A 17420-nucleotide genomic window follows, 5' to 3' on the forward strand; every position below is an offset into this window, starting at 1 on the left:
GCCCTTTTGAGTGCCCCCCCCCCCCCCCCGCCCCCCCCTCGAGGTCCCCCGAACAGCCCGGCCCGCTGATAACGCTCCCCAGACACTCCTCCATTATGAAGCAGTGATAGCAGGCGCACACACGCACACACACCGACATAAAGGAATTTGCACACGCTCCTCTCCGGGCTCGCTTATCGAGCTTCCTCATGTGCTGCTCTTAAACATAATCCCGGACGAATCCCGGCCGCCACCGATGGAATATTTAGAGCGGCGTGCTTGCTCGCCGTGCATCAGAAAATGGGACCGGGCGACCGGGTGCTTGTTATATTTTCTACATAGTTTCCCCTTTGAGCTTTCGCTCGATAAAACCCTCCGCAGAAAAACTTTCATCAATAGTCGCGCGACGACAATTCGGCTTAAAAGAAGAAAAAAAAAAAAGAAACGGTCCAAACAAGTTAAAGTTTGTTCCTGTGGTTGAAAATGAACGTTGGACTGATACCTGCACCCGGCATTAATCCTGAAAAACCCATTTAGCAACGATACGTTGGTGTAAAAAAAAAACCCTTCAGAATTCATCCGAACCGCACAACAAGTGATAAGTAGAGAGAATTTTTTTTAAAAAAGCATTAAGACAATAAAGGTAAAGAAAACGAAAATATGGAAGAAATGAAATAATGTGTCTGATGTGATGCATCAGGATTCCTCAGCACATGAAAACTTTGGATTACAAAAACGTGTTCTTTGCTTTGATAACGCACGTTTTCCCAGATCAATTTTTGTGATGTTTTAAATAAATAAAAAATGATGAAATAATGCGTGTCAACAACTTTTTAGCTTTGCAAAAATAAAAAAAATTAAAAAGTAAAAATAGAAGAAATCTTGCATCCGTTGTGTGGATTTCATTGCGTTTTGGGCGTCCGTTCACATGACAACGGTGGAACTTTTCTGAAACGCTCCAACTCTATGGATAAAGGGAAAATGCAAGTTTTTGAAATACTTTCTTCTCCGTGGAAAATAGGGGGGGGGGGGGCAAGTTTTTGAAAAAGCTCCATCTCCATGGAAACAGTGGGGAAAATGCAACATTTCAAAAATGATCCGACACCATGGAAACAGGACAACGGGACTTTTTAAAAACGCTTTGACGCCGTCTCCTTGGAAATGTTGTAAACGCAACTTTTCAAAAACGTTTTGAAAATGCTCAGTCTTCTAGTAAACTAAACTTCTTGAACTCGGGCTTGTCATTCCTAATGTTTCCAACATATTGTTCTCCGCTGCGCGGGTGTGATTTCGTTACAAAAACAACCAACAGCGCCGCCCCGTGGCCCGACATGACAACTACATCGTTTTCAGCGTTTCTGCCGTTTCCATGAAAACAGAGATCATCTTGAAATAATGTTGCCGTAAAAACGCAGAACTTTGCGGAAACGAAAACCAAGATGACGCATGTTCACTTGAAACAGAAGCGAGGCTAAGTGATACCACTTTGGTGCATAAGGTGGCAGTAGTGAGTCAGTAAATCTTTTATTTGAAAAAATAATTAAAAAAAATTTCCTTGTTACCGTATTCTTTTATGTTTAAATTAATTAAATGATACGTAATGCGTCTTAAAAGTAAAAAAATATATATAAAAAATTGTTTCTTATTTAAATTAAGAATATTATGAATTTTTGATGATCAGGCCGGCGTCCTGAACCTGAAGGTTTCTGGGGCTCGTCGGGGTCAAGCTGCAGCCAACGCTTCAACCGTGAGAGGAGGAGGAGGAGGAAGAGGAGGAAGGGGGGGAGGTCATCTGCAAGCGTCTGTGTGTGTGTGTGAGTGTGAGTTAGGACCTACAAGGGCGATAAGAGGAACAACGGCGACCCCGTCCCCTGTATCTGCTCGCTGGATCCACACCGGCGTGCGCGCAATATGTGATTTTTAATGAACCTAATCTCCAGGATCACCAGGTCTCTGAGCCGGGAAATTAACGAGAGCAGGTTAAACACACACAGTAGCTCTAGCAAAAAAAAAAAAAAAAAAAAAAAAAAAACCCTTTTCAAGTGTGTGTGTGTGTGTGTGTGTGTGTGTATAGGGGTGAAATTGGTTTTCCTCGGGATTAAAGGATTAAAAAGGCTGTTAGTTCCTCAAAATGCTCAAAATGCCCCCCTCAATATTCATTACAGCAGATACAAAAGGCAGAGAGGAGCTCATAATGGCTCCAACCTTCTAATCATTTCAAGCAGGGACGCTCCCGAGCTCTCTCACACACACACACACACACACTCACTCACACACTCACTCACACACACACACACACACACACACACCCACTATCATTATTATTATCCACACTATTAGCATGATATAAGGACTGTCTGGGAATCACAACAGTTTGATTTAGAAAAGAGATTATTGGGGAAAATGTTCCTAATATTTGTGTATTACTTTCCCCACGGCTAATGATCCCCACACCCCCCATGCCCACACACACACACACACACACACACCCCCGACCACCCACCACCCCCCGATGCGACAGGTCTACAGATATTCTAATAAATCAATATCTGTGTGCCGTCCCGGTCTGGGGGCGGCCCTACGTTAAAAAACACTGTCTTTTTAGAGTCCCCTCAAGCAAAGACGAAGAAGAGGAGGAGGAGGAGGAGGAGGAGGGAGGACTTTGGGGGGGTGGAGGGGGGATTAATTGAAAGTGATTGAGAGCGTTTCTCACCGTGCCCTTTTTTCACCCAGCGTGTAGCCACTTGTTCTCTGACAGCAATGGAGGGATCGGTTCACATTGTGTGTGTGTGTGTGTGTGTGTGTGTGTGTGTGTGTGTGTGTGTGTGTGTGTGTGTGTGTGTGTGTGTGTGTGTGTGTGTGTGTCTCCCTCCTAACAAGGCTGAAATTGATGCCGTTTTGGGCAGGGGAGTCGCCTCTGACGGCCGCTGACATTCACGGAGCAGAAAATATTGCATTGGACGTGGAAAAGGTCAACGCCAAGGGCGAGGGAGACGACGACCCCGCCAGCAGATCAAACTAGAACTCCATGTAGGCATCAAAAAGGTGACGCGCCACAAATTTTGTCATCGCTTCTTTAAGGAATTGAGAGTTTATTGTTCAAAAATTGGCCCAAATTCAGATTTTTATCTTTTTTTTCCCAAATATAACTCTGAATAAAGGGGGCAGTTCTCCAATAATACTGTATGTTTTAAAATGAAAGCATGATCGGAACATTTATTTTGAAGTAAATTAAATAAAAGCAGAAGAATTAGAAGGTTAAAAATGTAAAGTGATCAATGAGTGGGGTCAGGGGGCTGCCTTTTCCCAGCAGAAATTTAAGATTTTCCTTTCACTTTTTTTGGGACAAACACAGTATTTGGAGGATAAAACCACCACACGTTTGATTCAAACACACATTTTTTTTATGATTATTTGTCATGATGAAGATATAAAATAAGTTTGGATAATTACATAGTATTTTTATTCATTTTTTTAATCTGTGGATAATTAAAACACTCAAACGATCTTTTAATGTGGAAACACGCAAAATCCCCTTGAGTGCGTACTACTACAGCAGATAGTTAAATAACTTTATTTTTTTATTTTTCCATTTTTGCAAACTTCCTATCAAAAAAAATACAAGAGAAAACATTTCTAACTATATTGTATTTTTGGGTCAACAACTCCTACAAAATGTGCTTAAACATTAAGATCTGTGAAAATCAGAACATTTACAGGAAACGTAGTGATTTTATTTTCTTTTTTTTTTTTTAAAGGCCCTTGAATTTTCCAGGCTTTCTATAAAGAATACAGAAAAAAAAAATGCTGTTAATTAGATTAAAAAAAATCGTCTTTTTTTAGTCAATAACGTCTCTAAAACGTGCTTAAATATTAAGATCTGTGAAAATCCATTTCATTTTCTCCCATTTGCAGAACATCAAAATGATAAATGCAGTGATCGGAGTAAGTTTTACACAAAAATCGAAGAAATTCTTTAAAGATACTCAATTTCAATAAAGTGAAAAAAACTTTACAGATATCTCAATAACGGCCATTAAAAAAAAAAAAAAAAAAAAAAAGCACAGTTCAGTACTTTCACGCAGAGCTTTGCACACGCCGCCTGAGTAAATAAAGTATATAAGGGAAGATTTTTATGACTCCGTATAGGAATTGGAAATGACCTACTAACGGGTATTCGCCAAACACCGATCGCACCACATTCCACAACTCAATGGTTTTACTGTCCCGGGCGAAGCGAGAAAACCCTGCGGAGCTGAAGTTTGTGTTCTCAAAAAAGGCAGCAAGTCGGGCATAAAACACCCCATCAGCTCCTGCAGGAGGACAGGAAACCATTACGCACGTCATTTTTCTTGGCTGCTGGCACGGTGGAGTAATCACAGAGCTCCCGCTCCTCCCGGATCGTCTTCCTCCAACTCCAAAAAAAAAAAAAAAAGAAAAAAGCCCTGACACTATAAACGCTCCTCAGCTCGTATTTCTTCACCCGGCTCCTCTTCTTCTCATTCTCCATCATCTGTTCGGGGAGAGACGAATGTTTCTCTATTGTCTGGAGATTTGGGGGGGGGGGTTCTTCTTTTTTTTCCTCCCATCTATTTTACATGCCGTTTGGATGAAAGTGTCATAAACTGCATTTGTCAGCATTTCTGGGTCTTTAAACGCAAAAGGGGGGAAAAAAAAAAAAGGGGTAGAAATTAGCTTGTACGATCACTAAATCCCGAAACAGCCAGTTTTTAGTTTTTTTTTAAAGTAATATCTTAAAGCTGGTTGGACTCACTAAAGAGTGCGAGCAGGAATTTATTAAATGTAAAGTTTACATGGTATTAAAGGCAGGGGACTGTTCAGGAAAAGTTCAGTACGTTTGGCAAACTTATTAATGCGTGAAGACCCAAAAGTGAAAATAACCACATAGAATTTGGAAAATCAAACACAAATTGAATCCGAGATTCCTTAGAAAGCTATTAGACGTTTAAAATGGGGATGCAAAAGTCACTCAAAGTGACTTCAAAAACATATAGGATGACTAAAGGGGAGTTAAAATGTGACACAAATATGTCAAAATTACAAAAACTAACATCAAATTGGTTATAAGGGGTAAAAAGGGGAGACAAAATATCCAAAATGTGGCTGAAAATGACCTCAAAAGCATAGCATGGCCAAAATGGGATGCAAAAGAATCAAAATGTGGCGCAAAATGACCTGAATTCGATGGAAACCACAAAAGAATCTAATTCATCTAATCTAATTGCTTAGAATGGGTAAAGAGGGAATGCAAAATACCAAATGCGGCTCAATATGACCTCAAAAACCTATAGGATGGCTCAAAAGGGGATGCAAAATAACCAAAAGTCACTCAAAGTGACTTCAAAAACATATTGGATGACTAAAAGGGACTTAAAATGTGACATAAATATGTCAAAATTACAAAAACTAACATCTGACTGGTTAAAAAGGGTAAAAGGGGGATGCAAAATATCCAAATGTGGTGCAAAATTCCCTGAATTACATGTAGATGACAACAAATGCAGAATTGATAGAGAAAAATATGCCACCTATAACGTGAAATGAGGCATAAAATGACCTCAAGGGGATGCAAAATGGCACAAATAGACCAAAAAAACCCACAAACAAGGCACTAAAATACAAACCGTTCCAACTCAAATACAAAATAAACACAAAATGGCTAAAAGGGGATGCAAAACCATCAAAACGTGACAGAATTCTGTCAGTGACACAAACGAATGCATTCAATTACTTGAGAAAGATGAATCGGGATGCAAAACATTTCAAACAAGAGTCTATAATGCAAAAGGGATGCACAATGGTTTAAAAGAGATGTAGAAAAAAAAAATACAAATCACGAGAAGGCCAACCGCTTCCAACTTCAACATGCAACGACCTAAAGTGAAATAAAAAACTATTTAAACGCGTGTGTCCAGGTACATTTAGAACATTTTATACATTATAATAACGATAATCCTCATTTTAAAACTCGTTTTTATGAATGCTCCGTCGGCCTGAGCTCGAACTCCGGAAAAACAACCGAGAAGCGGCGGCGTCTTTTTCCGCGGAACGTTTTTTTTTGGTTTGTTTTTTAAAACGCGTGGCGAGAACAAAGGCCTCAAACTCTGCCTCCTTCCTGCAGAACTTCATTAAAGCGATAACGAGTCCCATTAGCCGATCGATCGGCCCGATAATGTGTGATTAGTGTTGATTTAACTCCCTCAACCTCTCGGCGCGGCCGTGCGACCACTCTATTGATTTCCTGTTTGCCCGCTCGACTTCCTGTCTCTCGAAGACGCGCAGTAACTCCTGAAAACCGGCGTTTTTTTGTGTGTGTGTGTGTGTGGGGGGGGGGGGTTCATCTCCTGTGTGTGTGTGTGTGTGTGTGTTGGGGGGGTGGGGGCGGGCGGGGGGGATGAGGCCTGGTCACGGCGCGTCGGATCTGATGGCGTCCCCATCCAGCGGGGGGACTGAAGGGTCTGTCGTTCTGACGCCAGTCGCTCCGTTTTTCAAGTGAAAGTTTGTGCAGAAGTTGGTTTTTGAAGTCCCCCCCCCCCCCCCCCCCCCACTCCTCACCCCCCCTCAAAACCTTCTTTTGTCTGCCTCCTCCCTGAGGATTCTCCTCGCGGGGGGGGGGGGGGGGGGGACGGGGGGACGACGATTATTGTTCTCCGCGGTTTCGCATCTGCCCGTTTGATAATCCAGTGATTCCGCCGTCAGGGGGGGATTCTGGGAGCGCAAACAAACGCAGCGACACACAAACTCCTGGACTGTGACGGCAGCCATTGTCCCCCCCCCCCCCCCCCCGCCCGTCCAACAAAGTCTTCACTTTGATGTGTGTGTGTGTGTGCGAGAGAGAGAGAGAGAGAGAGAGAGAGAGAGAGAGAGAGAGAGAGAGAGAGAGAGAGAGACGCTTGGCCGGTCGAGGGAAGTGTTTTTCAATCTGTTTCCTCCCCGACTGAGGAGCTGAAAACTACTCAACACCTTTAATGGCTTGATCAATTAATGTCTCAACAAAACTCCAGATGAAACTTTTTTTGGGCCGTTGTTATTTTTGCCCCGTCAAAAAGGGGTCGAACCTGAAAGGGACCCCGCCATTGTCTGGCGGCGGCGACACGCTGACCCAGGGCTTGACTGACAGGCTCAATCCTCCAATGTGCTTGGGCACAAAAGGCGACAAGCGGGGACGGAAATTGTCTTTTGTCGCCGCCTCTGAGCTACTTAACCCGATTTCCTCATTCATCAAACGCCGTACGAGCGTTGGATTTCCACGGTTTGGAACGCGCGGCCAGGCGAAGGCGCTTCGTTTGCGTCCGGACGTCGACTTTCTCGTTCGGGTTTCCCATCCTGGACCTCATTTCTCCGTCTTCTCGTCATCGACCATGAGCTGCGTTTCATACATGAGACAGAGCCTAAATAATGAGGTGAAGTCCAGACGGTGTGCAGGCCTCCTCCACTGGACTCTTTTAAAAAAAAATAAATAAATAAATAAATAAAAAAGTAGTTTTGTGCCCCCTTCTGGCAGAGCCGGCTCCGTGCGAGCAGGTGAGCAGTGACGTCACACCGTCATCCACAAAGAGACACAGTCGTCGTCTAATGGGATGGAAGAGGTTCAGGCTGAGTCAGAGCGGGAAAAAAAGAGTGAAATATAAGGGGATGGGGGGGGGGGGGGGGGGGGGGGGGGGGATGGGGGGGGGGGGGGACACCAACTAAAATGATCCGTTTTTATTCATCCACCCATCGTCCCACCTGGTGACCTTCACATCTCGTCGTGCTCGTTTCCATAGAGACGCCGACGCTGCGTGGCCCGACCCACCCAGCCGCCACATGCCTCATCTACGAGAACTGATATTCAAACTGCTTCAAACCACTCCCCAGAGATGTTTGTTTGTTTGTTTGTTTGTTTCAAGACACACCGGACTGTCGACTCTTTTAAAAAAACTGGCTGAAGCCCTTTACTGATTTTTATTGCTCTCAAGTGTTTATACATTTTTAGTTTTAGCTTTATGTTGTTTTTGGCCATTTATTATTGTTTTAAGTGTTGTTGTCTTATATATATTACTGTTAAGTGTTTTTATATTACGGTTTTAGCTTTATATTGACATTTTAAGTTTTGGTTATATTGTTTTTAACCTTTATATTGCTGTTTTAAGTGTTTATATATTGTTGTTTTTACCTTTATGTTGACATTTTGGTTTTTTTCTATTGTTTTTAGCGTCATATTGCTGTTTTAAGTGTTTCTATATTACGGTTTTTAGCTTTACGTCGTTTTCAGCTTCCTAGTGTTTCAGATGTTTTTACATTGCCATTTGTAGCTTTGTGTTGTTTTAAGTGTTTCTATGTTGTCGTTTTTAGCTTTATCTTGTTTCTCTCTATTGTTGTTTTTAGGCTATTTTAAGTGTTTTTAGCTTCAAATTAGGTTTTTTTTTTGAAATGCCAAAAAACATGCAAGTGCAGAATAGAATAGAATAGTTTTATTGATCCCAGAGGGAAAATCTTTAACATTATAGGTTAATAATTATATTTAAAAAAAGATAAAAAAAAATTTTTAAAAAAGGATGATGTTACTACTGGTGATTAAGGTGAGACAAAAGTATTTTTTTTGAGGGGGGGGTGGGTTCCTTTTTAACTATAACCGATTTTGATCAGTTTTACACTTTCAATAAAGAATAATTCTCCAATCTATTGCATTTTAAATGAAGTGAACGATGTAAAACGTTTACAACTACGAGTTTTATAAAGGTCGGGATGAGATTTAAATTTAAAAAAATTCAACAATTTGCAGTTTACATCAACCAACATTTTGATTTGAAGTCATATTTGGCTCAAAAATGAAAAAAAAAAAAAAAAAAAAAAGGACTAATGCTTGGACAGGGAATCCCCCCCCCCCCCCCCCCCCCCCCCCCACCCCCCCCCCCCCCCCCCCCCCCCCCCCCCCCCGACCACTGGATTTGTTCAAATTAAGATCCGAAATGAGGCTTTCTGACTTAACCTGCATGGGGGGAAAAAAAAGACTTTTAATGTGGCAGCAGTTGGACAGAGAGGAGAGGGCGGGACGGATCGTATCTCCTTTAATATTCCGCCTCAGTGGAGAAATGCGGTCTGATTTGATGGATTATCTGCAAAAATGAGCATTCCTGCGTCGATCCATATTCAGCGCGCGAAAAGATCCCCGGGGTTAATAATCTGCTGTTTGATCTTATTTAAGGCTCATAACGCTGCGTGGCTGCTCTGCTGGAGAAATGTAAATCGGCTGCTGGCTGGAAAATAATAATGATAATAATAATAATAATGATCAGCTCGCGTGCAGCAGCTGCTGTTTCTATTGTCACAAACAGCTTAAATGAGCATATTTCTATCGTGGTGTCATTTTTATTCAGATTTATGTAGATGTGGTTGTTTAGAAAATGTGCAATGACTTTTTTTTTTAAATCGGAGTTATTTTAATATTAATCTGTGTTTTTGGCTACAACACAGACAACGATCTATACTTCGCTGCTTTCTGGGATTTTTTATTTTTTATTTTTTTTTACATAACTGTATAAAGTAATGCCAAACCCTGAGAGTGGTCGATTAATTGCAACAAACAAGCAAGTAAAAATTAAACAAAAACTGAGCGGGAACCGTTTGAATATAGATTTGGAAGAAATATGGACAAGAAGTACACAAAAATGTGTAAAAAAAATAAATTTCAAAATAAAGTCATGAGTTGAAAGATAAAACGACTAAACATTTGATTCAATTTGTAATAATTGAAATCATTAAATAGACTTTAAATTAAAAAAAATTTAAATATGTTTTAGTGACTTTAGTGTGTGTACTGCTACAGCAGCTGGAATAAGTACTTGATTTTAGGAAGCCGTTTGAATAGTTTTTGGATTATAATTGCAATAACGGGTTATTTTTCCACCAGTCACAATCAATAACGCCTATAAAATGTGCTTAAACACGGAGATAAATGGAAAATTAGAACGTCAAGTCAAAATAAAAGCCTAGATTATGAGACAATATGGGCAGTTTAGCACCGTCACAGAGCTTAGCACCTTGTATCGTAAACAAAAAATGTAATACTTTAATATTTGCTTGAAAATTCATTATTACAAGTGTTTTGATACTAAAGTGAGAGGATGATCGATGGCGCTTCGTTCAATGTTGTACTTTATTTTAATTATCTTGTGCAACAGGGAATGTTTTTATTGCTTCAGCATGAACGTAAACAAAAGTGTGCAAAAATAGGCATTTTTCACCAACCGCAAATGAACAAAGAAAAACTTTAACGCTTAAATTTAAAGGTTATTTGTGGTTCTATTCTAACGGAATCTGGCGGTATGTGTGATTAAAATGGCGGCGGCCAAACGAGCAACCTCTTCTTTTACCCTCAACTACAGGAGCATGTACCTGCACATGTTCTCCATTAACCCGAAATGAGACAGTACTACCTTAAAACTCAGTATATAAGTATGTCTGGCACTTTTAGAAGTCGGGCGCGATATACCGATTCTGCTTTGTAAATACTGGATCTTTAATCCGCGCGAATATTGGTGGAACACGCGGTGCTAAGTGTTGGGACCGCGCACATTGGTCAATCGTGAAGCGTCGGCCAACCGCTAGGGGTTGGGGTTCGGTGTCGCGATCGACGTGAATAACAGATCCGCTATTTGTGCAGCGTCAGCAAATCTCGCAAAGAAGAGCGACACCAGTCGTGACTCCGCCGCCCCCCCCCCCACCCACGCTAGGTCTCGTTACTAGCTCCTCGAGATGACGGCGTCGGTCCGACTCCGCCGTCCCTTGTTTTTTGTTGTTGTCGCGGCGGGCTTCGCGGGAGGGTAAACAAATCCAGTTTTAATAAGGGCTTGTAGCTCCTAATCCTCGCCCGGCAGCAGGTGAGGGCCAGCATATGGGGTGAGACCGGGAGCGAGGCGAGACACGCCTAACACACACACACACACACACACACACACGCGCGCACGGGCGCACGCGGCAGCTGTCGCTTGTTTTCCGAGGCAAAAACCGATCCAACAAGAACACCGTGGGTCTGTGGGAGCCGAGCCAGGAGAAGGGAGGGATGAGGGGTAGGGGGCGGTGGACGGGGTGGGGGGGGGGAGGAGGCGGGGGGTGAGATATATTAATGCAAATGACAGAGGGTGAGGAGAGAAGACAGGACGGAGGATCCGGGTCGGTGTGCGGCCGCTCGCTTGCCTCGCGGCGCGCTTGCCTCGCGGCGCGCTTGCCTCGCGGCGCGCTTGCCTCGCGGCGCGCTTGCCTCGCGGCGCGCTTGCCTCGCGGCGCGCTTGCCTCGCGGCGCGCTAACGGCGCCCTAACGGCGCCATGTTTCACCGTGCCGAAGCCAAGTGTGTTATAGCTCAACTAATTTACCACTTTGCCGTTTTGTAAACATAATACGTTTGACTAGTGGGACTTGTTCATGGTTACTTTGCCCCTGTGTGCTCCATAGCGATAAAATAATTTCACCAAGGGAGGAAGAGAGAGAGAGAGAGAGAGAGAGAAAAATCAATTTCCCCCCTGAATGATTTGGGTACACACTGCGCTCGTCGCTGTTGTCTTCTTCTCTGCGAAACACCTTTTGTTGGCGCCGCTTGCGCCTATTTGGCGCTACTGTAGAGCGCCGCGGTGATCAGTCAGTCTGCGCCCTCGACGTGAAAAACCAAGCCGGGGCTGAGCCCCCCGGTAACGATTCTGTCGTTCGTACGGCGTCGTTCTCCTCCCTTCCTTCCTGCCGTCTGCCATCGCTCCCGCCGTCCTCGCCTCCCCGCGCCCCCCCCCCCCCTCGCTTTCTCCGCCACCTCGACCCTCTTCTGCCTCTTGTGAAGTGTGAAAAATGACGGTCCGCGGGATGAAGTGGACAGAATTCGCCGGCGTAATGGCCTGACAAAATGAATCGCGGCCTTCCTCGCCATCCATCAGCACCCTCGAGGCGACGGCGGTTAAGATCTGTGAAGGTGCTGGCTTATTGATTACTGCTTGTAACTACAAAGTGTCTGATTCAGTGCTCGCGGCGTGGCGAGGAAGAGGAGGAGGAGGAGGCGGCGGCGGCGGTGGAATGCGGGCAGCTGTAGCACACCCAAAAAAAAAAAAATCCTCTTTTGATAGATTTTAAAATGGTGAAATATTGATTTCTGCCCGGTCCAAGGCCTGGCCGAGCCGGCCGCCGCCACTCGTTGGAGGGGAGAAAGCCGGACACCCGTTCCTGCTCGCCGCCATCAATCATCGTGACGCCGGGGAGCGAAGAAGAGGAATAAATCAGTGATTCGGACCTTTTTTTATTTACCTGCACCCACTTCCGTGTGAAACACCGAAACACTCCCAAGTCGGCCGGTTAGAATAACACAACAACACATCGACGCCCTATAAACTTTCCTCATTAGCTGGTGTTTGGACGCCGTGAGCGCCACGGTAACGACCCACGAACGAGAGCGAGACCACGGAAAGGCTGATTATTGCCTCTAATTGGAGGCGAGCCCGGACGCGGGCAGGCGGCATTAATCTGCATTAAAGAGCATCGGCGGCGGCGCTTTTCTGCTGAGTCACGCTCGTTCGAGGCGGCGTGCTGCCGCGCTGATAAGAGTGGATTAATGGCGTTTGTAATGGCGAGGTACAAGGAGGAGGGCGTCGGTTTTGGCCCTTCTTTTTTTTTTTTTTTTTTTGCCTTTTCGTTTTGAAACAATACGACACGGAAACAGCAAAACTGATGAAAACAGTTAGTATGCCGGGCCACTGGAGGGCGCTGTTGCTCGTTTTAATGAAACCACCCACACACACAAGCAGAGAATGATACACTATAACCATTAGCAATGGGAGAGCGCGGGCATTCGAGTGGACAGACAACCAACTTGGATTGGTATTACTGTGACTGTCAGAATAAAAGTCCCAGGAGAATATGGACTGGGAGTCATGACACATTGTTCTGTGCGCCACAGCTAGATGCTACGGCGGCGGTGCGCATGACGAGTCGCCGCGTTCCCTCTATTTCTAAAGGAAACAAATCGAGGTCATTTTTTTTTTATGCAAAAAAAAAAAAAAAAAAGAGGAGCAGAACCCTTCAAGACGAGAGCGGAACCCGCCGAGGGACAAGAGGGACCCCCAGACGTGCTCCAGAGCAACGTCCAATATGGATTTCAAGCGGACGCAATTCAATACGTCACTATTTGGATTAAACCCAGAGCACAACGCAATGTTTTTTGGTCCTGAGAAAAACTGAAATTAGGCCCGAGAGCAGGTGGTGGCTACCACCCGCACACACCCACACACACACACACACACGCACACACACACGCACGCACGCACACACACACACACACTCTTGCGGCACAGAGGAAGCTCAGTCCTGGTGGGAGGTCCGAGGTCTGGCCCTCCGCATTCCTCAGACAAGTGTCTAGCACCTGCTAGGCCTCAGTCAGCCTTTACTGGCCAACAGATTAGGACGAGGCGGACACACTCCAAATCCATTTACTTTACAGTCCGTGTACTTCTGTGTGTGTGTGTGTGTGTGTGTGTGTGTGTGTGTGTGTGTGTGTGTGTGTGTGTGTGTGTGTGTGTGTGTGTGTGTGTGACGCACGGGATGAGAATCCATTCTCACAACTAATTCGTTCAAACTCAAAAGCAAACGAACACAAACATCTCCTTCTGCAAATATGTTAGACGTTGGTATCAGTCCAGATATTAACACGGCCGAGCGTAACACACACACACACACACGCACACACACACACACACACACATTATGTTGGTATAAATGCACACACACCTTCAGCAGCCCATGTCTGACAGGTGCACATGTCAGTGGTTAGTTCAACCTGGATCAGAGCATTTGGTCTCACTCTGTAGCAGCCAGGCCCCTAGGGTGGGTGTGTGTGTGTGTGTGTGTGTGTGTGTGTGTGTGTGTGTGTGTGTGTGTGTGTGTGTGTGTGTGTGTGTGTGTGTGTGTGTGTGTGTGTGTGTGTGTGTGTGTGTGTGTGTAACCCAAGGGCCCGACGCTCAGTGCCCAGACACTACCCATATTGTTTTCTTCAGTGGAGCTAGAAAAAAGGGGAAGCTGATTTACAGAGCTGTCTGGCACTGGAGCACGCGGATGCATGACTGACTCGGCCTAATGGAGTTTTCAGCTTTTGGATTTACACTTCTTGTGCGTCTCTGCGAAGAGCTTTACTCCGGCAGAACGCGGCGGCACGTCTCAGTTGGTCGCTGATCTCACCTTGCAAAATGCAAAAAGGGGCGGGGGGGGGGGGGGGGGGTTGGAAGATGGTTTTGTCCATTTGGAGCATGCGTGTCCACGAGTTTAACCCTCTGCGTTCACTCCGGCGCGATCGGCTGGACGTGACGAGACGCTCGGCGCAGCTGCTCCATTTCACAGCCAAACTACGGCAAATATGCTCTCTGGGTATTCTGGCGATCTCAATTCAGTGAGTTCCCAAAGTCCCCCCAAAAACAGGCTATATAAATATATATATATATATATATTTAAAAAATAAATAAATAAAAAAAAATAAAAAGGAAAGTTTTCTCTCTTCATTTGGACGAGCGGAGACGGTTGGCCCGTGGACAGACGGGATCACTCCAGACTCCAGGACCGACCCTTGACTGTGCGAGAGCGCCAGCCTTGCATCCACATCATCTTCCCCGCTTCCGGAAGGAAGGGGGGGGGGATTGTTAGGGGGAGCGCGGGGCGTGCACGCCCGGGGGGGGAGCGCTCGCCGCCGTAAATCGCTCCCATAAGCGGAAGCGCCGTCCAAACAACAAACTGTTGGCGGCGGCGGCGGCGGCGGCGGCGGCGGCGGCGGCGGCGCGTAAACTGGACAAAAAAAAAAAAAACAACCCTGATTTCTCCTTAATCCACTTAAGGTTTCTTTAGGTTCCGCGGCCGCGGTAAAGCCTATTAGGCCACGGAGCTGTGGCGGGATCCGGCGACATTTTCGACAAGCTAACGAGGGGGAAACGTCACGACGTGACCCGAAAGACCAAGAGGACGGCAAATATTCCAAAATGGCGACCGTGTATTTACGTATTTTCCCTTTTTCGGCTGCTTTCATTCAAAATTAAATATATACTTCAATAAATATTTCAATCTTTGAGGCGATAATCTGAAATGTAGGAAAGTATTGCGGATTAAATTGAAATTAAATGGAATTGTGGAGGTTAGCAAATGTTTTAAATTCTACTTTTTATATAGAATTATATTGTTCAGTAGGAAATTTGAGTTTTTTTGCACTTGAGCCTCAATTCATGGGACACGGACACACAGAAAACACAGTATTTGTCAATAAAACTACATTTTTTATACGCAAAATGAAGTGAATTGAGAGTGTAACCTTTTTTGTTGGTAAAATAAGACTTATTATACTAGAAATATTATATATTTATATATATATATATATACACACAGTATGATGGAAATCTAAAAATATTTTCAAAATAACATGAGCTTATAAATTATTTACATTTTTACAAATACTGTATATTTCAACCAGATGCTATTATATTATTATCACAATTAAAATGTTTTATTACTTAACAATATGACGTAAGCTATATAAAAACGCATCACATATTACCGATATGACTACAATTTGCCGCAATTTGTTCAAATAGTACTGAAAACAGCCAAAATACTGCCTTCTTAAAATAAGAGTTACTTCATTAAGTGCCATCTTTTTTTTTTTTTACATACGTTAGATCAGGGGTGTCAAACATGAGGCCCGTGGGCCCAAAGCGGCCCCCCCCCCCGCAAGAGGGCTGCACTCGGGCCAAAACACCCATGATGCAACAGTTCTTCGGACAGTTCACTGAATTTTGCACCACGAAGTCAGATTAAAATTGGATTTATGCTGGGATTATAATCGTTGAGTTGTGCCAAAAGCAAAGACGCTATACTTTAAAGTTCGTTGTACTTTGTAGTTGTCATGTGATTGATTTTTATTCTTACACATGTGCTCATATCTGTTACACTTAATTTATAAGACGTAAAAAACAACGTTAAACGATGTGTGCAGGCATTTTTTTTTTTTTTTTTATATGTATATTTTTTGAGCTGAACCTCAATTCATGGGACAATAACACAATATATCTTTATGTCTTTTATATGCAAAATTGAGTGGCAAAAGGAGACCAGGAGCGTCTCATTGACTTCTTTTCCGCCAGAAATGGCTGCCGATTGATTTCCACACTGCCACCTAGTGGTTAGAGAAAGAAACGCTTCAATTTCTTTCTGATGAAAAGGAGTTACTTTCCTTTATTTGCACTAAATCTGGTGCCGTTGCACGAATACCGAGGATGACTAATGATGAAAATCTTCTTCTTTTTTCTTTTTTAAATAAAAACAGGCTAACTGGTAACGGCGTTCACCCCGCCGATCAAATCCCGCTTAGTAGGAGAAAGTCTGAGAAAGAAACCAAACTGATTTCTTCATCCGGAGCACTAAGCCGGGATTTGTCTCGTGGGCTTCCTCTGCAACATTTATCATGGAGGAGGAAAAAAAATAAATAAAAAAGAAGAAGTCGAGGAAGAAGCAGAAAGAAAGAGAGGGAAGGATCAAGGTCTCCCGCTATAATTACAAAGATAGCAGGGCCCCGGCTCGCTCCCTCCCCGGCGGAGTCGCTCCCCGTCCCTCCATATTGTATGAAGACTGTTCTATCAGCCCGCGAACGGCATCATTGCTTGTAAATTAATTTGGGGTTCCTGTCAGTCGGGCCCTTCTCTTCTCTTATCTGCCAGTGTAATATGGGAAGCTGAGAGGCTCGGGAGATACTGCTGAGAGCGCTGGAGGAGGAGGAGGAGGAGGGTGAAAGTGAGTATTAAAGAGAAAAGAGATAGATAGGAGGAAGGAGAGAGAGAGAGAGAGAGAGAGAGAGAGAGAGAGAGAGGCAGAAAACCAGTGGGGAGAGCGAGTCCCTGCTGGATGTCAGGAGTGGATTGGAGTAAGGGCCTGACTCAGTGATAAGTGAATATGGTACACACACACACACACACACACACACACACACCTGCAGAGAGCCATTCGTCATGTGGACCGGACTCTACGCCGAGAGGCCTTCACCTATCAGCACTATTTGTCGCCGTGTCACAGCCGGCGGATAAATCTTCTCCCAAGGATCCTTGTTTAAATCCGCCCCCCCATTACCGGAGGGGCCGGCCCTCCGGCGCTCTCACACACACACACACACACACACACACACATACACATACACACACACACACACACACACACCTCTGACCCCTCGGCTTGTTTGTAATTAACCCCTCACCCACTGTATGTGGCCTCAATTCCCTGGTGGCAATAAAAAAAAAAAAGGCCTCACTACAATCCCATTAGCGGCGCGGCGATGGTGAGCGAGGAGGCTGAAGCCGACGCCATGCATCACGGCGAAGCTTTCAGGAAGCGTTGCAAATAGAAATGAATCGAGCTCTGCCAAAGAGGGGCTCACGTC

The sequence above is a fragment of the Lipophrys pholis genome (assembly GCF_963383615.2).
Source record: "Lipophrys pholis genome assembly, chromosome: 23".
In the NCBI taxonomy this organism is placed as follows: Eukaryota; Metazoa; Chordata; class Actinopteri; order Blenniiformes; family Blenniidae; genus Lipophrys; species Lipophrys pholis.